We start from the raw sequence: 23326 nt of genomic DNA, 5'->3' as shown, positions 1-23326 counted from the left end.
TCTCTAAGCAATGAGATAATTTGATTATTGCAGTGTTTTAGGTGTGTCCTACTAAAAGTAAATTTGGACACTACTGGTAACTTATTATATTATTTGTTCCATGTTAATGTAGCCTATATTTTTATTCCTGCCAAATAACACTCATCTACTTAATCCAAAAGAGGATCTTACATGTCCCAATTAACTACTATTTCTTGCCATTGCTTCACTAATATTTCACTCTTTCAGTATTTCAATTTTTATTGAGCATAACTCATGTTGGTCAAGGAACATGAATAAGTCTTCCTAACAAACAGCAACCTTTTAATTATAGGTCACCTAAAACTAACAATGTAGTTGCAGGCTAGGCATGCCTTTTTTTCTGTTTTTGAAAAATTGTGGGGACTATGTAGAGCTAATACAAAGTTTGGACATTTGTGTTTTTTAACTAATTCAGGGAATATTCTTCAGTAAAAAGAAAATGTATATGTTCAGATGAATACCAGTTTAAGAATCTACATAAAGAGATGGACTAAACTACTTTTCTTTCACTTTGTCTTCTCTTAACAGCAAGAGGAAACGGAGACAATTGTATTTACTTGACTATTGTATACCAATTTCACTGACCCAAAGAACTATGTTTAAGTGAGCTGCCATACCTGGTTTGGTGCCAGCCTGAGCACACCCAGTTTATCACCAGCTGCTGCTGTAATTCTAATACCCACTTTCTTGCTCTACACTCATATTTTCTTATGAATAAAATTCTGCAGTCGTTTCAACATATCCCTCTTTGCCAGGGGTTAAGACATGACTGGAAAAGTCTGTAGCCTACAAAGCTACAGCTAATATTCACCTGAGTGTCTACCTGTGCTTATAATCTCCATAAGGCATTGGGATCACTACATTTTATGGGTATCTGTATCTAAACTTACAACATTCACTGTAGCCTGACACTATTCCAATTGGTTTCCCGCAGAATTCGTGCCAGTGGGCACAGTCTGGATCTGATTTGGAGGACGGCAATGGAAATAGGGATCGTTAAAAACACCCCATTATCATATGGTCTGGTAGTTGGCTACAGTGCAGTTCTACAAACATGATTTAGTACAGATGTTTCATTTAAACTCTAGGTTTATAAAGGTACACATTTTTTTGGTTTGCTCTGATTATAACCACAGTCTACTCCTCCCCAGTAATCAACTGCTAGAATTTGTCAAATGTTGTCATTTAATATGTGGGTCACTTCCAGTGCTGTATTTGTTGCATGGAATGCTCCACTTCCATAGAAACAGATGTTTTAACTTAACAGCAAAAAGAGCTAAACAAGTGCATGTGAAGGCGCAGTGCAAATAATGTGTTTCATTTCTGTTATTTATAGCTGTCCACAGCTATCATAATTTTTTTATTTGAAAATTATTAAATCAATTACAAGAAGTTTATTTGCGGATACTGCCAAGAATGATGCATGCTAGGAGACTGCTTCTGGGAAAAGTGTCTTCTTCTGGGCCATGCAGAGGCGTTTCAAAGAAGTCAGTGCACTTCTAAAAGACTGCAGCGTAACAGGGTCTACACACTAAGCCTCAAAGTATATGCAGAAAAGAAACCCCCTTTAGATCTCCCAGCTGGTTTGGCAGATCATGTCAGGTGTCAGGGCGGTGGAGCTAATATATACTTAACTCCAGCATGTTTGAAGAGTATCTCTTGCTCTCTTTAGTTCAGCTGAGGTTGTGGTTAGAAGGAAGAGTCAGGGAGAGGGCTCTCTCTGCAAAATGGCTGAGGTGAGAAGATGGCTTTCTTCCTTCTTTCAGTTTTATTTGACTGAAATACATCCTACCTAAACGAGGAATCATAGCTGTATGGAAAACTATTTATAGTCTTATCTAAAACAAAAGGGAGAAATATTTTTTGAAACACGGAACTATATACATGTGCCACAACGGAGTTGCAAGTCAGCCATCTGTGAAATTCTTTGCTCATTTAAATCCTACCTGACTAGTTTCAGGTCACTGTAGGAGCCACTGATTTTTATAACAAAAGTAATGTTTGAAAGCAACCCATGCTTCATTGTTTCCAAAGCACATAGACAGAATAATTCGTAACAGTGCTATAACATTCCACATCCAGAGGCAGAGCACATAAACAGAGAGCTGCGTGCACCCAAGGTAAGGGCTTATAGCTGATACTCTAACATAATTTCCTAAAAAAACCAAATAATTTTTACACCTGAGCCATGGGCAATCCTGAAAGTACAGCCTAGGTCATTTCAAAAGTTCATAGTGTTAATTTTCATGCTCACCCAAATGCCCTGGACACCTCTTATGCTGGGTTCTCAGTGCAGTAGTCAGAGCCAGGCCAGATGAGAGAGATATCTATGTTTGGAAAGTCTCAGCAAATGTGGGACACAAAAGCAGTAAACAAATCAATGGGATGCCAGATCAAATGTGTTCCACATTTGTGAAAATAACAAAGTTGAGTCAGGAAGAAAGGTTTATGTGTCTTCTCCTCATACAATCCTTCCCAAGGTACTTTCTTTCAATCCTCCCCAAATTAAATCCAGCCCAGACAGCAGCAATATTTGTGAGTATGCAGCATCAACCAAATGCATTGCAAAGCCACTGACAGCTCCATGGGGCATGGCCTGAGCCACGGCTCCAAGGGGTGAGCAGGTGTTTCCTCCCAGTCTTCCTCTGCAGCCAGGCTCATGGATGTGCTGCCACAGGGCTCTGCTGGAGGAAGGGTCAGTACCTCACCTGCCCCTTGCAGGGACCCAGGCTCATGGATGTGCTGCCACAGGGCTCTGCTGGAGGAAGGGTCAGTACCTCATCTGCCCCTTGAGGGGACCCAGAATCATGGATGTGCTGCCACAGGGCACTGCTGGAGGAAGGGTCAGTACCTCACCTGCCCCTTGCAGGGACCCAGGCTCATGGATGTGCTGCCACAGGGCTCTGCTGGGGGAAGGGTCAGTACCTCACCTGCCCCTTGCAGGGGACCCAGGCTCAGCAGCCAGGCTGGCAACTTCTTCCCACACAGCTCTCCAATCTCTGCCCCAGCCATGAATTCCTGCAAGGGAAAATCTCTGGATCATTTCTCAAGAAAGACCCTGTGACACCTGCCTCTGTTTGTGCCAGGGATGGAAAGCCTTTGCAAGTATCTTTTTGAGGACTTGTGAAACCACGGGAATCAGCTCACCTCTCCTGAACAGGTTACACAGCACCTGGTAGCTCCACAATTTGGTCAATGGTTGCTATGCTGCAGCAGTGGGAAGCAGGCACAGAGGCAGTATGGGACAGAACTGTTGTTCAACGTCAAATTCGTATTAAACCTTAAATGTAAAAAAATAAATTACTGAAAGGTTTATTCAATGTCTTTACTAATTATTTTTTCTATTAAAATTGTGAGATGACAAAAAAATTTATTCACGGCTATTAATTAAAACAGTGCTTTACCACATACATAATGAGAAATGGGAATTTTTGAAAGCTGAGTAATCTGGAAGGCGTTTGCAACTCTTTTCAGTGTATTCAAGCTCCGTATTTATAGTGAGTCAGCACAGTCCAACCCAACCTTACCATAAAGAAAAATAATGTCAGCTGATAGCTTTAAAACCTATACTTCAGACAAAAATAAGTAAGTCAGCATGACTGGCAGCAGAACAATTTGAAGATATCTTTAGTTAATGTATTTTATTTTAAGGATTATGGGTATTGTATTCATTCACTTAACTCAGCCCTTTTCCCTGACAGCAATTTTCTACAGAGGAAGTGCTATAAAATTATTTTGAATTAATTTTTGTCTTAGGAGTAGTAAGTAAATTTATGGTACAATTTACATGAGTGAGGTTAGTAATTTAATTCCTTTAAATTTAGAAGTTCTTTGTCCTGAACTACATACTATTTTTTATCTTTGGTTCATGACATAATCTTTATAACGTGGGTGTGTGGACCTCACTAATTTACTGGGACTTTCAGAAGCCTGGTTAAAGAAAGAAGACATATTACACTAGTACTGGAGATTAAAGCAGATTAAAGGAATACTAGGGCAGTACGTATTATTCTTGCTTTCTTAACTAAAAAAACCCATTATTTTCATATATATATATGAACCCATATATATATATATATATATATAAACCCAAACAAGGGCAGTACGTATTATTCTTGCTTTCTTAACTAAAAAACCCCATTATTTTCATATATATATATATATATGTATCTATGATCTTCACATTTAATATATGTTCTCCTCTTGAACAAATAAACCCAAAAAAAAAATCGTCATAAAACTCAACTGATTGGTAGACCTCAAAATCCAGAATCCTTTTATGCCCCAGCTATGCACAGTTTTGCCTGCACATTATAGTCACACGTATCTTTCTTCTCTGGTAGGGTTATTTGCCACAAAATGAATGTCTGGGACAAGGATTTGAGGATCTAATTTGAAATATCAGCAAGAAAAAAGTCTTACGCTGTGATGTTAGGTGTGGCCTCTTCCTGCTTTTCTTTCACACCTATTTGCTGTTCCTTTGTTAACTAATTCTCTGGACAAGCCTAAAAATGAAGGAAAAAGTCATAACAAAGTTACAGATTGCTTTCTGTACCTGGCACCATAGCTATGTGTCTTCTACCAAGTATTTCCATGTTCTTCAATTTCCTTATTTGCTGCAAAAATTAATGGAAGAAAATATTCTCCTGGAGAAATCCGAACCTGTTTGAGAATTTTTTTGCAGAACTTCCAGGGGCTCAAGAGAACCTCTTGCCATCTGGCCTTCTCCATGGGATTCCTTTCACTCCTCTGATGTGTGTGCCCATGGATATCTAAAAAAAGTAAACAAAAAAATGCAGGATGAACAGTAAATTCAGGTGGAGTTCCAGATCTCTTCAAATTCTTGAGGGTTTTTATTTTTTTTTCAGGTGTTTTAGCTTTCTTAAGTGAAAGTTTTGTGTTCTGGGAAAAGACATTTCTCCCAGCACTACAGTCCCTTCTAGTGATTCTCCTAAACCCCAAATCATCACTCAACATGCAGCAGTCAAATTTGGTGGTGCTGCAATTGCTTCGATGGGAAGACCAAAAAGTTAAATTACAAGAGACAGAGGTAAGTTAACCTTTTATAAACTGCCTAACAGACTTAGGAAAAAGCACTTTTTTTTACCAATCTCTACTTAGAATTTAAAAAATTAATTTGTCTATTAACACTCGCACAAAAGTAAATGCTGTTTTGCTTGCACCAGCATATCTGGGAAAACTCAACTGGACAAAAATCCACAAAACATGCAATTACAAATCAGTTGCTGTCCTGCTATAAATCTGTCATTTACAGTGTTCCTAGATAGTATTTTGTGATGTTTTCTTTGGCATTTTATTTTACATTATTTTCTTAAGCCTTATTAAAAGCAGAAGAGCTACTTTACGTTTTCAGAACCCTTAAAGATATCATCATCAAGTTCACAAAGTTTTCACTGAAACATCTTTTACTCGCTTCTTAAGCCAAAAGACCTTGTGGTTGATAATGAAACAGCCGGACATATGGATACTGCATTTGCATAATGGATATTATGATTAGTATATGTGAATAAAACAAAAGTAAAAATTTTAGAAAAATTAAAGTAGTATAATACAAACAAGAATTATGGTCATAATTTACACTAAATTTTACAATACCTTCAATATCCCTTCTATTGCAATGAAATTCAAAGGAAGTATTTTGGTATAATCCAAAGCAACATTTTAATAAAAAAAATATTTTTTGTGAAAAATTTCTACTCGCTTGCACAGGCAGTAGCCATGAAATAAACTTAGCTATTAGTCCCAGAGTTAGGAGACAGAAGCATCTACTTCTCCTTTATTATTTATCTGGACACATTAATTCCCATAAATTGACATTAATCACTTTTACTTCCTGCAAAATTGTATAAAATGATAAAACATATAAAAATTAAAAATGTTGTAGCATAAAACTGAAGGAGATATTTCAACTTCATACAACTTTTTTCCTAAATTATAAAATCTAGAATTTTTGGGGCTTGTGAGATGTACAGAAACACAGGTGATTTTTAATTTTTTTTTTTCCTCAGGAAAATCTTTTAACCCATTTGGAGTGCAATGACAACTCAAAATTCCATTCTGAGATTCCAAAATGCTGGAAAATTTTTGCACTGGTGGAAAGTTAAAGCTCTAACTTTCATTTAATGAAAGTTTGGATTTCACCCCACTGAGCTAGAGAGACCTCAGTGCTCACTCATCTCCGTGTCTCATCTTACAGAGGTGTGATGAAACACTGATTTTTTTAATGCATTTTAGCTTACTAGACAAGTGTATACTAAGCTAAAATGCATAACAAAAATCATACAAGTGTTCAGGTGTTAATCTGATCCTCTTTTCTTTTCCATGTCTGCAGAGAAATGTTTTATCTTTATAAGGAGTGGACTAAAGGCTTCTCTCATGCTACTTTTTGATCTGACCACTTGTGATTATATCTGCAGTCTTTCAGTCTCACTAAACCTTCCAGCACAGCACATCCCAGGAGCCATCATGTTCTCCTGGCTGGACTTGCAGGACACAAAGCACTTCAAACTGGCTTTGAGTCAATGCCACCTTGTGACACATCAGCAGGAAGAGGCATGAGCTTCTCTGGAGTTACACTGTGGGCAATACTTGAAAGGACATTCAGAGCTCCTTTTTACAGTCAGCTCTCACCATTTCAGTAAGTCCACACTGCACATAAGCTCTGCTCAGGATTTTCCATGTAAAGTACCTTATCCATGCAAAATGTATTGTTGTAGTCCTCCATTAACAAAATCAGAAGAGCTGAATTGCTGTGGGTTTTTCTCATACTCATCTCCTCTATGGTAAATCCATTCTGGCCACATCCTTCTCATGATGCTGACAGGAGGGCTGGGCTGTCCAGCAACAGCAGGAATTGTCTGGGCTGTGGTCAGTCACCAAGTACAAAACTTCTTGAACCTGGAGTTAAACTGGGAACAAAGCCACATCCAGGAATGTGTATATTTTCCCACCTGTTTTATCTCCAGTGCAGTTGTATCAACGAGCTTCTGTTTCCTATTTGAAATCAGTTTCCTGAACACACAGTTCCTATCCTGTAGATCTCCTGGCACCATATGCCTAGGATTCTCCTAAACTCAGTAAGCTTTTGATAAAATCAAATTAGACATGAGTCAGAAGTTCTTAATGTTCACCACAGAGCTGATTTCTACTCTGCATTTTCCCAGGATAAAATCCCAATTGGTTTATTTTTACAGACTCACAGGACATGTCCCAGAATCGAGCGTTTGGAGGGTGAGTAGACAGCAGCATCCCAGGTCACCTGTCAACAGTACAGTGGAAAGAGAGACAGGAAGATGGCTCCTGCTGGGAAAACAAAAATGCTAGAATGTCAGTTTGTTCGTTATGGAAACACAGCCACTGTCTTTTCCATCTTTGAAAAACAAAAAGACAAATCAAAAATATTATTATTTGTTCCAACAATTACAGTGACCTTTAAACCTGAAATTTGGCCTGCTAAGGATTTCTGGCCTCACGGTTTCTTTTAAATTCCTATTCCAAAAAATGCTTTCTAAAAATGCATTTGGAACAACTGGAAGTGTTCCACTGTGCAGCTGCAGAGAAACCCAATTTCCAACAAGCTGGTTCCAACATCTGCCTCCTGTTTTAACCTGGTTTGAGGGAGTCAGTCCATTGGCTGGTTGCCCCTGTGCAGATCACAGGTTTTGCTTGCTTTGACAGTTCATTGTATGCAATATCCAGTTAAATTCCCTGGCAAGTTCAGAACCTTTGGAGAAGTCAGCCAGGAGAGTCATCTTTGTGCCAGCAAGGCACCGCCTGCCCTGCGCTGTGCTAATGGCCTTTTCTTAAATTCACTAGCTGCCTCAGGAGTTCAGAAGAGAAATACGAGGCTGTGATCTAATGAAGTAATTTGATTACATAGAAATCAATCCCCTGCTAGGACTGGATAACTGCAACAAAAATGCCTACCAAATTTGACACAACTTCTGCTTAAATTATTCTAAAGTTTGTGCTTAAGCACTTTGTTAAATGTAGACTTAAGCAGAGGAAGACAGTGCCTTTGTGCTCTCTTTGGGATAACAGTCCGAAATGCTTTAAATTGGGTTTGCACCTTTTATGTAGTTTCCTAAATCAGAACAATCATCTGCAGAAAAAAAAGAGAAATTATGGAAATTTCTCAAGCTGAAAAGTGTTTCAAAACTAGATTTTTCTTGAACATGATTCTGAAGTTGTATATTACAACTAAGTTAGGTTTAAATATTATTGTAATTGCAAGCGACCCCAACATCTGGGAATGATGATGTACAGAACTCCATATCAGAAGGCTAATTAATTACTTTATTATACTATATTATACTATAACTGTATTACAGAATATTACAGAATATTACACTAACAAGAACTATCACTAACTACTGAAAAATACTAAAGAAAGCTCATGACTGTCTCCCGACAGTCAGGACACAGCTTTTTGTGACTGGCCAAGGAAACAAAACAATCCTCAGCAGAATCCAATTACCAAATTCCTTCAGGTAAATATTCTTCCAACACATTCCACATGTTCCAGGAGCATGCTCCACAAACACAGGAGCAGCAGATGAGATAGGAATAGTTTTGATCATGCTTTTCTCTGCTTCTCTCACAGCTTCTCTCAGTTCAGAGGGCGTGTGAATACCACAAAATATTTTGGGTTGTAAGGAGTCAAACTTACCAGTGTGCTTTGCACACTACTCCTGAAATGCTTGTAGTCTCCATATACTTTATTGCTACTTAACCATATCTATGTGGGGAAAACCCTTGCATATTTTAGGTTCTACCTCTTCTTTAAGATGTTCAAAGTTTTTGGTGGGGATCATGTTATTTTAAGAATGGGAGATAATATACAGACTTGTTTCTCTCTCGCACTCTTATGTTTCCAGCTCTGCATCTAAACCTCCACAACTTGAAATGAATGTTTACAAGACAAAATACTTGGATTTTTCTTGTGGATGTGCGGAGTCAGCCCAAAAGCTGGGATTTAATGATGCACATAGATTTAATGCAGAGATGGATGCATTTCACCAGAAATAAAAGGCAGGAGCAAACCTGGTTCTCTGCATATTCCTTTGTACATCATTGGCCTGCCTCAGTTCAGTAGACAGAAGCACACATATTTAGGTTAACACCTGCAATACAGCTTTGGGTAAAAACTTGTAGAATACCTCGAATGTGTAGCATTTTCTTCATTTTTTTTCATTCAAGTGAAAAAAGCCCTCTTCTCTAATGCACTGCTGGTGGAAAGGTGTGTTCTGTGTGAGATGTGTTTCTGAGCAAGCTCCCACATTCCAACAGCATTTTTTTGGTGGTCTAAGCAAAAATGATTAATTTCCTTGGAGAGTCACAGATTATCACACTTGGGCCCAGCCTCCTGAGGTGCAGTTCAGGTGCTTCCCCTCAGTCTTGCCAGGAAGAAGGGGCTTTGCATGCAAATACTGAGGCACCACGAGGTGCTGAAGCACAGCAGCTCATCCTCAGTGGAGCTGCTTGCAGCAGAGCTGCTGGAGAGATGATCACACCTTCTTTTAAACATGGCACATAATAATGTTGTTTTCGTGAAATGATGAACTATTAAATCTGTATGACATATAGATGAGAGAAAAAGTGTTCACAGGCCCACTGTAATTTATGCACATGTGGTGGGCAGATGTTACATGAGATTTTTCTTTCCTTTACTTTTGAAAATTTGGATTACATTTTCTCTCCTTCTCTCAAGTGTTCAAACTTTGTGTTTCATGCTTTATTAGATACCTCAGCAGGGTAAATGGATGATTAATAATTGTTGATGACAGATATTTGGTTTCTATAAGCTGTGGAGTGAAAGATAAATATGATGGGAACAGTTGTGCCTATGTATGACAACTAAGGCTCTTTAAGACTCTGTTAGAGTTATCCATGATTTATGGGAATGTCACCACTGACCCTAAATAGGGAAAGCCTCTTAAATTTCTCTTATTGTAGTCATCACTTTTTCTTCAGATATCAGAGGGAAATGTCCTGTTTAAAAAAAAAAAAAAAAAAAAAAGACAAAGACAGAAAAACGTAACTTTTTCAGGGTTGGGAGATATTTCAAAGAACACCCAGTTCCTGATAGTAGTACAATTAAAGCTTTCTTCAGAGAAATACAAGTTCTGTGCTGCCATCTCTCAATTAAGCCTTGAGAACAAACCATCAAAACAAGACCATAGTGTGTGTGTGCTGGCATCCAGGGCTGCACTAAAGGCTCACCTCCCACTCTAGTCCCTACATCACTAGAAGGAAAATCAAAAAGACAGTTCTGAATCCCTCCTGAGGCAAGATGAGCCACACTGTCCTGGTCTGGATCCTGGACAGTCATATACAGGGGTAAGGTTCTGCTTCAAGACCGTGTCTTTGTAATGAGAAGCATGTGGCCACAGCAACTTAAATTCAATTTCCAGTGTTTTAAATTCAAGAAAAAGATTGTAATGGATTAGGTAGATGAATTGACAGGAATAACTCAATGCAGTTGTCAAGCTGAAAGCCTTACCTCATTTCTAGGTCTATCATATACAAAATCCTCATTTACAGAAATACATCACTTTGTTTCTTTGGGTCATATTTGTTGGAGAAACAAACAAACAAGAACAACAACAAAAATCCTTACCAATTTTATTAGGAGCTCTTTCTAATTTCTTTAGGTCTTCTAAAAAATCACATAAATGCTGCCAATATAATAATAATTTGTTTCTAATATCAACTCCTGATAACTGCAGAACCCTAAAGTGGAAATTCTGTAGGCAACAGGTATGCCAGACAGGAACATAGATGAAGGAGAAGAAAGGTTGAAACAAAACGAAGTGAAGGCAGCTTTTTCAATTGAAAAAAAAAAGGAAATTTGTCTTACAAGTATATACCTATAACAGTACTACATGTGCTAAAAAAATCCATCTATTACTCATTATTATATAATAAAAGAGTTTTTTATATATAACCAATTATTTATGTTATTTTTCTCATTTAAAACTTCTGCTCCACCACCCCTGCCCCGGCCCCAAACCCCACTTCCTGGAAATTTAATTCCTCCTGAAGTTAAATAGTTTAAAGACCACTACAAATTTCTCTGACTCTTAATGTTACTGCAGAATGATGGAAACTGTGTTTTTCTGCACCTTTCTTCTCAGCTCCATGAAGTTTTTTTGAGTTAAATTTGCATGTAGAAAGAGAATGACTCCTTCCCACATCTGGTAATTAGTCTGGGAAACATATTGCTATAAGAGATAATCTGATTAAGGACCACAGATGAACTCTATTCCTCTTAATTTATTGTTATGCATGTTGATAAATGCCGCCTCTGAATTTTGGCCTGATAAAGGGCTTTAAAAAAAAAAAAGTTAGGAAGTCTGCTTTCTGTTAGTGGAGAAAATATCAATCATGTTAAGGTTTGGCCCTTCTGCTGTTGCTTTGAGTCCCAAGCCCACCTACACCTGGAAACCTAAGGCAAGAGGCAGGAAGCAAATTTAATTTGAAGGGACAGTGAGGGAACTGTGTGCTGTGAGAGGCTTGAATACTCTGCACAGACATACTGGCTCCCTCCTTCACCAGGACTTCAGAAAAAACAGCAGATATATATTCTCCTATCTGCCACTTTGATCTGAGCTGCAGAAGAATATAAATTAACAAAATCAATAGAAAACTCCCCTTAATTGTAATTGGGTTTGGAGCAACTTATCTTAAACATTACTAAATTAGTTTTGATTTTGATCATCACTTAATTGTGGACAAAAGGAGTGGAAAACTTAGAAATAGGGAATATGTGCCAAATGTTCCTCTGACCCACCAGGGCTGGTTTCATTACAAAACCCCACTCCATCATGCTGAAGCAAAGCAACAGCTCTCAATTGCTGAAGCAGACAAAGGAGTCTGAGATGCAGCTCCACTCAAGGCAGCTTTGTGGCTGGGAGGAGGCACTGTGGGGACACCCAAAACTGCTGAATTTCAGAAGAAATTCTGAGAAAAACAAGCAGAAAAAATATTTTAGGTTAAAAATGGGATACAAAGCTCTTTTAACCTGTTCTCAGTTGCTGCTGAGGACTGGGAGAAGCCCTAATGCCTTGACAGTGTGCAGTCATTCTGCTGCAGAGGCTGCACAGAAGGTCCTTGCAGTTGGCTGCAGCAACTCCTCCACAGCCTGTCTGGATGATGGCAAAGTCCTTCACATCAAGGATATGTGATAGCCATTGTTATTATACCAGTGTCTCCAGAGCTGACACTTTGTTTCAGCTACACAGGCAAAATTCTTCAGCTCTGCTGCTAGCAGCAGACTGTATTTCAACTCTGCCCTCCACTTGGCACAAAGAAGGATTGACAGAGAATTACCCAGGGGGATAGAATAAGCTCCACTTGGAAAAAAAAATGTTGTTCAGGTGGGAACAAGTATGTTTTAATTCAGAAATATTTCCCTCTGGAGCAAAACTCTCACTTGACAGCTTGAAGGAGGACATGTGCCTCTGTGTGTTTCCAGGCCAAAGCAGAGGAATGACCCAACCCTAAAGCTCTCCAGGTGTTTCCTAGTGCTGGATCATGCATGTCAGGTTCAACAGCAGGGACAAAGGGATGAGACCTTTTGAGTTTCTCCATCTTCAAAAAATGCTCAAACTAGCATGTTCTCAAGCATATAGAATAATAACCTCCCACTGTCTGAGGTTACTGAGCAAACTTTAACTTATTTTAGGATTATCAGTAGTTTTCAAGCCAGTGAAAAAACTGGATAGGCAGCTACCCTTGTATTTTGATGGTTCTTAAATTTTCATGCCACCCACAAGGCATTTATCTGGACTTTTGTAAACCCCCTCAACATTCTCTCTAAATTGGAGAGAGATGGATTTGATTAGTAAACTGTTAGATGAATAAATTGTTGTACAGTCACATCTGGAGGCAGTGGTCAATGTTTTGGAGTCCCAGTGGAATCAAGTGTCTAATGGTGTCCTTCAGGGTTCCATATTAGAACAAGTGTTATTAAATATCTTCATTAATGATATAAAGGATGGAGTGCACCCTCAGCAAATTTGCAGATGACACCAAGTCATTCTGAGTGGTGTGGGTGACACACCTGAATGATGGGATCCATCCAGAGGGACCTGGATAAGTTTGAGAAGTGGCCCATGGGAATCTCATGAGGTTTAACAACACCAGGTGCTGGTGCTGCATCAGGGTTGGGGCAACCCCTGGTGTCAGTCCAGGGTGAGGGATGAACGGACAGAGAGCAGCCCTGCTGAGAAGGATCTGGGGTGCTGGTGGATGAGAGGCTGGACATGACCCAACCACCTGCCCTTGCAGCCCAGAAAGCCAAACATAGCCTCTGCTGTTGGGCTGCAATAAAAGCAGTGGCCAACAGGGCAAGGGAGGGGATTCTGCTCCTCTACTCTGTCCTTCCACATGGAGAACCCACCAGTAGAACTGCATCCAGGTCTGGTACCTCAACATAAGAAAGACATGGACCTGTCAGATCAAGTCCAGAGGAGGCCACCAAGTTGATTAGAGGGATGGAGCATCTCTCCTACGAGGAAAGGCTGAGAGCATTGTGCTTGTTCAGCCTGGAAAAGAAAAGGCTTTGGGGTGGCCTACTTGCGGTCTTCCAGTACATGAAGGGATCCTACAAGAAGGTTGGAGAGTTAGTTTTTACAAGAGCATGTAGTGACAGAACAAGGGGAATGGCTTCAAACTGAGAGTGTGTTTAGATTAGATATGAGGGGAAAAGTCTCCACTGTGATGGTGATGAGGCACTGGAACAGGTTGCTCAGAGAAGCTGTGGATGGCCCATCCCTGGAATCATTCAAGATGAGACTGGATGGAGCTCTGAGAAACCTGGCCTAGTGAAAGATGTCCATGCCCACAGAAGGGGGTGGAACTAGGTGGTCTTTGAGATCCCTTCCAATCCAGGTGATTCCATGACTCTCTAAAGGCTGAGATGGATGTTCACATTAATTCTAAGACAGTGGTGTTGAAGTTAAAGAGTAAGTAGATTGGACAGGTTTGGAGTCTGACCAGGCATGGTGGCTCCTAGTAGTATGGAATCACTTACAACCTCTGAATTACGTTATCTTACAGATTAGTCATATGTGTTACTTTATAACCAATAGTCCTATATTCTTTTAGACTAGTTCTGAAGGACAGGGACAGCTGGAGAAATGTACTGGAAGGAATTAATTTTATAATGAATGTCCAAGTCAGCCATTCAATGTGCAAGACAGGTGTGCACAGGAATACATTTTTGTCATTCCACACATTGCTGTAAATCCCATATCCAAAAGCTGACTGGCTCTGGAAATGTGCATTTTTACAACACACAGTAACAATATGCCAGTATTAAAAATATTGACAACTTGCCCCAAATCAAATCTAGTTCTCATTTCCAGTTTTTCTCTTCACTGCTCAGGCAGTGCAATTCTCTCAAGTGGACCAAGACAATGGATAGTGCATTTTTTCCATAGAGGCTGACAGGTAGAAGGACAATGATTAGGGTAAAGCTATAATAGAGAAAAGAGTTTTAATATTCTTGCTTTGTCTGATACATTTCAAATATGCTGCAATGTGCTAATGAGATGATAAACAGGGTAAGCATTCCCTTTTCCCTAGCTGATCTGATCTGCCTTTAAAAATGAAGCTCTAAAAAAGTTTAACTGGTTCCATCTGGATCCTATGCAGCCTACAAAGACCTAGTTCCTCTTTGGCAAATTAGAGCAGTGTAAATTCTTCTTATGTCATGACAGTGGCAAGTGCTCAGAATCTCTACCACTGGGAAAAGTTGTGAAGGGCACTACAAGAGCACATAACAGAGAGAAGAGAGATTCTTGTAGGAGGATTTACAGACTTACAAAATACTGTAGCAACTAGATGCGCAGAAGAGTAGACTTCATCAGGAAACTACAGAGGACCATATCCCATGGGTCATTAAAAAGTGGACAGGGCAAAGTAACAGAAAAAACATGATATTGGACAATTTTCATTAGAAGCTGGAAGGACATGGTGAACTATTAAGTAGTTTATTTTATCATGCATGTCTTTTACTGCTTTTGAAAACAGCCTAGGTTGCCAGCTAGATCCTTACTGTGGGACAGCAGCCTCACATTTATAATAACCTCACATTTTATAATAGTTCAGAGAATATAATCTTCTTTCAATAAAGACACAGTGCATGGGAACCCTTTAAAAATGCATCATTGACAGCAATTTGCAGGTTGAAATGTGTTGCTTTTATTTTGTCTTTCATAAGCCAATATGAATCCAACATTTAAGTTTTAATGGCAGGCATGTTGTACATAAGTGGAGCAGTTTCATGTAAATATATGAACATATTTAAACAAACAATCTAATGCAGGCTTACCACAATGAATAAAAAAAATGAAAATCAATAAAATCCCAAGTTACACTAGTGTGTGCTCATGCAATATACACCTACTGGGACTTAGTTTATAAGTGTTTTGAAATATTATTTCTCTGATATTTATTTTAATGGAAACTTTCCCAACTGCTGATGGCAGATATCATATGCTTGTGGTGATAAGAAAAACGGCAATTTTTCTGTTCCCGTGGAATGTCTTGTTTTGGCTGTATGCAAAGAAATACCATATTGTAAAGCTGGACTGGAAGCCTGTCACTGAAATGAAAATATGGAAGAAATTTAATTGTTTCCATAATTCCTTATTTGAGTTAAACAAGTCTACTCAGACATGTAACCCCTGAAAACCTGACAAAGCTGCAGATGTTAAGAATTTAAACAGTTTGTGGTTCTCTTGATAGCAAATCTTATTAAATGTGAACTGATATGGTCTATGCAAACATACGAGATACAAAATAGTATGATCTTTTAATTTAACTCTGATAGCAGCTTCCAAATATAATCTGTAAATATTTAACCAGGGACAAAAGGTACTGGGTTTTACAGCATTTCATTAAAAACAAACCAAATAACCTAGTACACTCAATTATAGTATAGTGCTGGCAATGACTGCTGCTCTTTCCAATACTTTTTCATAATGTCTGTTACTTTCTCCCATTTTGTGATTGCCCTGAATTTCTTCTCTTATATTATCAAAAACAGGCCTGAATCACTTAAGTTTATTTCTTTCTTCAGACCAAGGAAGAAAAGGTAGTATAATTCCTACTGAATCTTGGAATACTTTCCTTTGTACTAGCACGTATTTTCTTTTTCTAAAAATACAACATATATCCAATGTTAAGCATGTTGTAAAATAGAAACTAAGCTGGCAACACTCACTAAAACCACATATCCAAACCAATTCCTTTGCATCTGCTTTCATTTCTTGGACTTCTTCAACCTTCCTCAGATTTCAGCTCCATGTACCAAGCAAGAATTTTGTGAAGGATGAAGCTACCAACCGGCAGGAAGAGGCAGAGTTCATCAGGAATGTTCTTAGCACAGCACCAACACAAAGTCCCTGTGTACAGACAGCTCCAGCACACAAATCACAGTTTACCTCCAGAGTTATTTTTTGACTGGTATCCCTAACTAGTAGCCAGTCTATTCCTGATGCTGTCACACAATCACAGTTGAGAAGCAGAATGTTACGGACTTGGTGTCTGGGTGAGCTTTCCTTATGTGCCTTTGGAAAGGAGGTAAAGCTGAACCCAGTAACCTGAAGCCACGAGAAGGAGGTGTACCAGCTCCAGAGCTAACCATGACTGGTCTCTGTGCACGTGGCTGGCTGAAAAGGGGCAGCCAAAAACCAGCTCTGCCACAAGCATGGCAGCCCCACAACAATGGAATATTGTTCCCAAGGGAAGATGGGTGATCACAGCAGGCACATTGAGGGGCTGGTCTGTGAAGCAGAGGGAAGATTTAGACCTGAGACAGAATTCCTCCTAAAGTCAGCAGTGCATGTACTCATCACACTCAACATACCAGGACATAAATCCTTTAGCCACCTCATAGAAAACCAAAAAAAGATCTCTCCAAGCAACTGCATTTCAGATATTAACTTTAGGCTCTTGTTTTTCTGCTTTGTTCTCCTCTGGTCAGTTAAACAAAGAGATGTAGAAAAACCAAGGAGAGAAATACGAGCAGCTGAAAAAGAAAAGTGCTGTCATGATTGTACAATAGGTTGCTGGTATTTACAAAATTCTGTGTATTCAGATTCAATATTTTCCATATGAAGATCATCACTTAGTATTAATGCTGAAGCCGTAAGGAGGATAGGGCCCCTCTTCCAATAAATAATTTGCAGATACAAGGAAAAGTACAATCCCTGCCCTAAGGACCTTGGAAATAATATCCTGCTTGTATAAGTTGAAATAGAAATGTGTTTATTTTTACTACAGTAAGTGCTTAACACACAATAACCAAACCAAAACTATTATTTCTAAAGGATTTCGAATAATATTTTAATTATCTCAATGTTTATAGAATTGAAAAAGCAGGAACTACTAATAATGACAGTCTCAAATACTTGTATTTTTTCTTTGGAAAATACAGAGACTGATATAATGATATGCACTTGTAAAAAAGAAAGCAGTTGGACAGATGAACTCTTCCATTATAGGATTTGGCAGAGAGAAGAGTAAACAAATCAGCATTCTCTTCAGGGCAATTTACACCTATTGGTCTCCAGAAATTTATACTATTGAGGAAATTTGGGAATTTTACTATGCCAAGTCAGAAAACACTGCAAGTTATTTATGAGACCAGCAAAGAAACAGTAACCACATGAAAGAGTATATAATATTTTACTCAGTTATATAGGAATACAGAATATAAAAAGTAACAGAGAAAAAGAGCAAGATGCAGAAAATAAGTATTGTGGGAACCCACATTCTCTTTTCAGATAATTTTTACCAATATGAATTCTGAGAAGCATCCATCCTTCATTGTCTGTCAAGATAGACTACATATGGCTCTGGAGAAATGTTATCACATTGTGTAGTTCTCTTATTCACAGAATATCTGTGACATGCATAGAATGAGAACCTAAAGGTTTGTTCTTAAGTTACTACATCCCCCTCCCTGCCACCCCCCATAACAGCATGAATAAAGCACGTTGAGGAAGAGGTTCAAGACAAGTGCACATTTGTTGGAAAAAAAAAAAAAAGGAAAAAAAAAAGATGTGTTATTTCATAGAATCATTTAGGCTGAACAAGACCTTCAAGTGTGTACCTACAGACTGAGGAATGAGGCTGAAAAGCAGTGTCATGTGAAGGGACCTGGGGGTCCTGGTCAATGGCAAGTTGAACATGAGCCAGCAGTGCCCAGCCAGGAGGGCCAAGAATGTCCTGGGGGCATCAGGCACAGCATCACCAGCCAGGCAAGGGAGGGGATTGTCCTGCTCTGTTCTGCACTGGGCAGCCTCACCTTGAGTGCTGGGGGCAGTTTTGGGTGCCATAATAAAAGACAGAAAACTACCAGAGAGTGGCCAAAGGAGGTCAACAAAGGTGGTGAAGGGCCTTGAGGAGAAGGTCTGTGGGGAGCGTCTAAGGTCACTTGGTCTGTTCAGCCTGGAGAAGAGGGGAGACCTCATTGCAGTTACAACTTCCTTGTGAGGAGAGGAGGAGGGGCAGACACTGATCTCTTCTCTGGGATCAGCCAAGACAGGACCCGAGGGAATGGCTGAAGCTGTGTCAGGGGAGGTTTAGGTTGGATATTAGAAAAAAGTTCTTCAGCCAGAGAGTGGTTGGGGCACTGGAACAGGATCCCCAGGGAAGTGGTCACAGCACCAGCCTGACAGAATTAAAGGAAAGTTTGGAGAATGTTCTTGGGCACAAGGTGTGACTCTTGTGGATGGTGCTGTGCAGGGAGTCAAACTTGATGATCCTTGTGACTGCCTTCCAACTTATTCTGTGATTCTATGATTCCAACCTTTGACCAGTCACCACTTTGTCAACTAGACCATAGACTCAGTGCCATGACTAGCTGTTTCTTGAACCCCTCCAGGGATGGTGGCCCCAATACATCCTTGTGCAGGCTGTTTCAATGCTTGACAGCCTTTTCTGTGAGAAAATCCTTCCTGATGTCCAGCCTGAATGTTCCCTGGCACTGCTTGAGGATTTCTCCTCTTGTTGCTAATTGCCTGGGAGAAGAGAGAAATATTTGGAAAATGCTGCAATATGGACAGCACAGAATAGCATATGTGAGATGAGCATGAAGTGTAGGCAGGACCATCCCCACGAAGGGAAGTGCTGGCCTCCCCAGAAGTGGTCCTTGGGCTCCCTCTTTTCCTTGCTGTGCTCCTCTACTGCTGCGAGCAGTACCGGTCTTTCATGCATGGGATTTGCTCTCATGCCTGTCATCCAGGGCCTTTGCTGGATCACCCATCCCATGGAAGAGCCCAGCACAGACACCATAAAAAAGGTAAAAGAGGAAAAGACCCAGAAGAGAAAGGACTACAGAAAGGAGAGGAAATCACTGTTTTAATCTACACCACATGTACAACATGGCTGAGCTACAAGCTCTAGGGAGTCATAACTCTGAATGTCCTGACTTATGTGTGTTTAAAATCTGAACTGTTGCATTACAACATGGGGTGGGTTTTTACGCATTTAATTTAATTTTTTTCTTTGGGGAAAAAGAAAGTATGCTTTACTGTCCAGTCAAAGAAACACCGTGACAGTCAAATAAATATCATCCTCACATTTATTTGCATGATTAAGCCATCAGACAGTCAAGTAATTGGAATGGAGTGCATTTATTTGAATAAGCTCCAAGGTATTTTTGGGCACATAAATAAAATAGGGATGGCAAGTCATAGCCCTTAATTTTTCCATTGTTAAAACAATGCAACTTTAAAATAACTCCTCTGAAAAAAAAGGTAAAATCAATGTAAAAAACAAATTAACATACATCTGAAAACTGCTCTGCTTTTCCCATCCTCCCCCTACACAAAGAGGTTTTTAATTAGGAGGACTTTAATTAGTTATGAAGGGCAACATGCAACTATGTGTCTAGACAAGGTACAGTGCCGGATACTAAACACCAGATAGTAGAGTGCCCATACATTCTTCTGTAAAAATCAGGAAGCTCTTCTCATAACTCCAAGACATTCTCTTCTTCAAAAGCACCTAACATCTGCATTGTGTGTCATGGTTTCCACATCCACAGAAGACCAAGAGGATAGCATTGGTAGAGCAGAACACTCAGAGTGAAATACTTGAAACCCACAGTACTCACATTTAAAGGATTTTTTTTCTTGCTTTTGTCTTGACTGTTGTTTCAGAGACTTCTAGACTAACTCTAGATTGGCCCCACAGACTAAAAGTCCTATTGTGGCTGGAGTCCACTAGATGAGCTCTGGGAGTCCACACTCCAATTTAGTTTCACCCAAAGGCATCTAGCACGTGTGCCAAAACCATCCCACAAGAGAAGCAAAGAACAGTCAGGGACAATTGGGAGTGTTGTTTTCAAGTGCAATCCTTATTTGCACTGAAATACCGACATTGGCACATGCTGTGAAGGAGAGGAAAGATAACTTAAGCTCATAAACTATGCCTTCTGTATTCTTAAAGTAAAAGAATATGCCCTGGAAAAGCACACAGTTCTCACTGCTTCCATGGCAAGGACAGATTAATGCACTGAGAAAGCTTCAAGAAAAAATTTTGGAAAATTTTGGAAATGAACCCGAAGAAGTGCATATGAATTCAGACATTACTTATAGTCCTTTATGACTCAGACCCTGGTATGAAGCTTTGTCATGTGCTTGGAGACGACCAAAAACATTTTAGTATCCAGAAGCATCCAAATACCAAATGAGTCCTATTTTTACCACCCAAAACAATAGTTTCATTCAACAATGGTGAGAAACATGAACTGAGTTTTGTTTTAAATCAACAGTGAAGGCTGTTCAGTACAATATTACAAATCACAAAATTGGAAGAAGTGTGAAATGACCCAAAGTGATAATTATAAAGCAAAGTAACAGTTTTTAAAAGTTATAGCAAGCTAAGGAAAATGTTCTTTAAGTTTCTTGTGCGGTCCTAAGCCTTATTTTCCTTGTGGGTAGGGTCATGATCAAGACCATGAAAACAGCAAAAGTTATACTTTCCAGACCTGGTGAAACCTGTTGATTTACATTGGAAGCACTAACAACTCCAGGAAACTCCTGTAGGAGCTGGGTATTCTGGTTTGTATCCTGCAATACCCCAGTATGATATCATATCTTTTAGCAGGTGAACTGCATCCCACCAGCACCTCAGTGGACATGTCCACATTATGCTTAGCTCCTTGACAATCTCCCAGGTAGAGGTCACCTGTCTACCTTACTCTCCAGTTTTCCTTTGAAGGAAATTAGCTAGCTCTGTTCACATCAAAGCAGGAGGGCAGCTCTGTGGATAGCTCACTAGCAACTCTTCCCAAAAGACAGCACGGACCAGCCTACACTCTGTGGGTCCTGCTCAGTGTAGTCCTCCAACACCATTGCAAATAAACCCACATTCCTTTCTGTCGTACCCCTCAGCCTGCAGCATATACCTTAAGATTCATATAATGAAATCTCCACTCTAGAAGACTGAAATACAACCCACATGTTACACTTTGATCAGAAAAACACATAAAAAATAGCAGCTTGTAAGGCCACCCTGTGAAGCTCAGAAAACTCATGCACTATGAACATGACCAGTCAGTTTCAGAGGACAGTAGCCCTGTAAAACATGGATGCTACCATCCTGCACCAGATGGTCTGTGGGCCAGGCATCACAGACTTCAGCAGACACATTTTGCACGAATGTACTGGGTGAATTTTAGTTTCTTTACAGGAAACTCCTGGATAGAAGTTAAGTGAGGAGAGCTTGATAGACTACGCCCTTCTTGGATCTGCGATGTCAGTGGAGAGAAGTGAAAAGTGTTTGGTGGTAATATCCCCAAGTGCACCAGTGAAAAGAACAGACAGCGGAGTCACTTCCAGAAATGGTAGCACAGCTTCCCAGAGAAGCAAGAGAGATAATTGTCAATGGACCGTTTCTGTAGCCCCTTGACCTGGAAGACTATAAAGAGGAACTCCTATATAGGTCTCCTATGGAGAGGGGATGTGTCGAAGTCTAGAAAGCCAAGCATGGCAGGACAGTGATTCCAGTGCCAGGTGGCTATAAATTTTCACCTGTGGTACCAGGGTGCCAGCCTGGAAGCCTGTGAGTACAGAGTGAGAAGTACTGCATTCCCATGGCCCTCAGGAAGCTTGCACCCATCATGTTTAACTGGTGCCTTTTGTGTGATCTCTTACATATTTCAACTTTGACAGAATAAATGGTCTAGTAAAGAGATTAAATTAAATGTCTATGTCTGTATTTCCACTAAGGACTAATCTAGATTAAACCCATTATAATTAAGAATAAAATTTTAATCCTATATGAATGGAACTTCAGCCTGAGTAAGGATGTCCTCCAAACTACACTGCCATGCACTTTTACAGATTAAAAGTGAAAGATGCTGTGAAAATAAGAGTGTTTTTTGGCAAGAAAAGAAATTGAACTTGTTGAAAATATCTAAAGCAAAACATTTTATCCTAGTAACAAACCTTAATTACTCTATTACATTACCAGAAGGGATTTCATTAATCTCTCTGAAACAAATCGTATCAGTCATCCAAAAAAAATTTTTATGATCAATCTAAGATGGAAGTGAACCAAGCCATAACTTCTCAGGATTCCTTGTAATGACTCACAGAATATGAGCTGCTAGTAACACGTGAGCTGTGAGCTTGACATACAGGCTGCTACTTTGAAAGCATCTCAAATTCAGTAGACATTGATTCAAGTGCACTTTTAAAAAGCCGTTTGCAGCTTCCTGGTGAAGAAGCAAAAAATCAGTTGCCAAGATGAAAAGTCAAGGGAGGGTCAAATGCAAAAAACACAAGAAAAACTTTTGTTACAAAATCTTTAAAACTCAGTACTCTTGTTCACTACAAAATTAAGGCTTGATATAGCCAGTATATGTACATTTGTTTAACTTTACCAGCAAGAACTTGCAATCAGTTAAGCAGATTCCCTGTGGCAAGCTGTGAGTGAGCTTTGCTCAGTGGGGCACTGACTTGAGTCTCTCTCCTTTAGTATCAATTTTCATGAAGTGTGTAAGACCTTAATAGTTTTGGGACCTTTAATCCTCAGTCAAATTTGGTTAAAATTGGCTGCCAGTTCAGAAATTATTAGAGGACTGTTAGACAAGCACAAGAATGGATAGAGGAACTAAAGAGCATTAGAATCAAGTAATTTCTTTCCTTACAGAGATTGAAATAAAAGGGGCACATTGAAAGTAGGCTGTGAATCAAGGAAAAAGTTCATACTGATGTTCCTCTGTGTTTATCAAGTCTTCCAAAGATGATGGTAGAAATGT

This window comes from Onychostruthus taczanowskii, unplaced genomic scaffold (genome assembly GCF_017590055.1).
Source record: "Onychostruthus taczanowskii isolate IOZ18803 unplaced genomic scaffold, ASM1759005v1 scaffold4, whole genome shotgun sequence".
Taxonomy (NCBI): Eukaryota; Metazoa; Chordata; class Aves; order Passeriformes; family Passeridae; genus Onychostruthus; species Onychostruthus taczanowskii.
The sequence above is the reverse complement of the archived record's forward strand: the minus strand, read 5'-3'. Positions refer to the sequence as shown.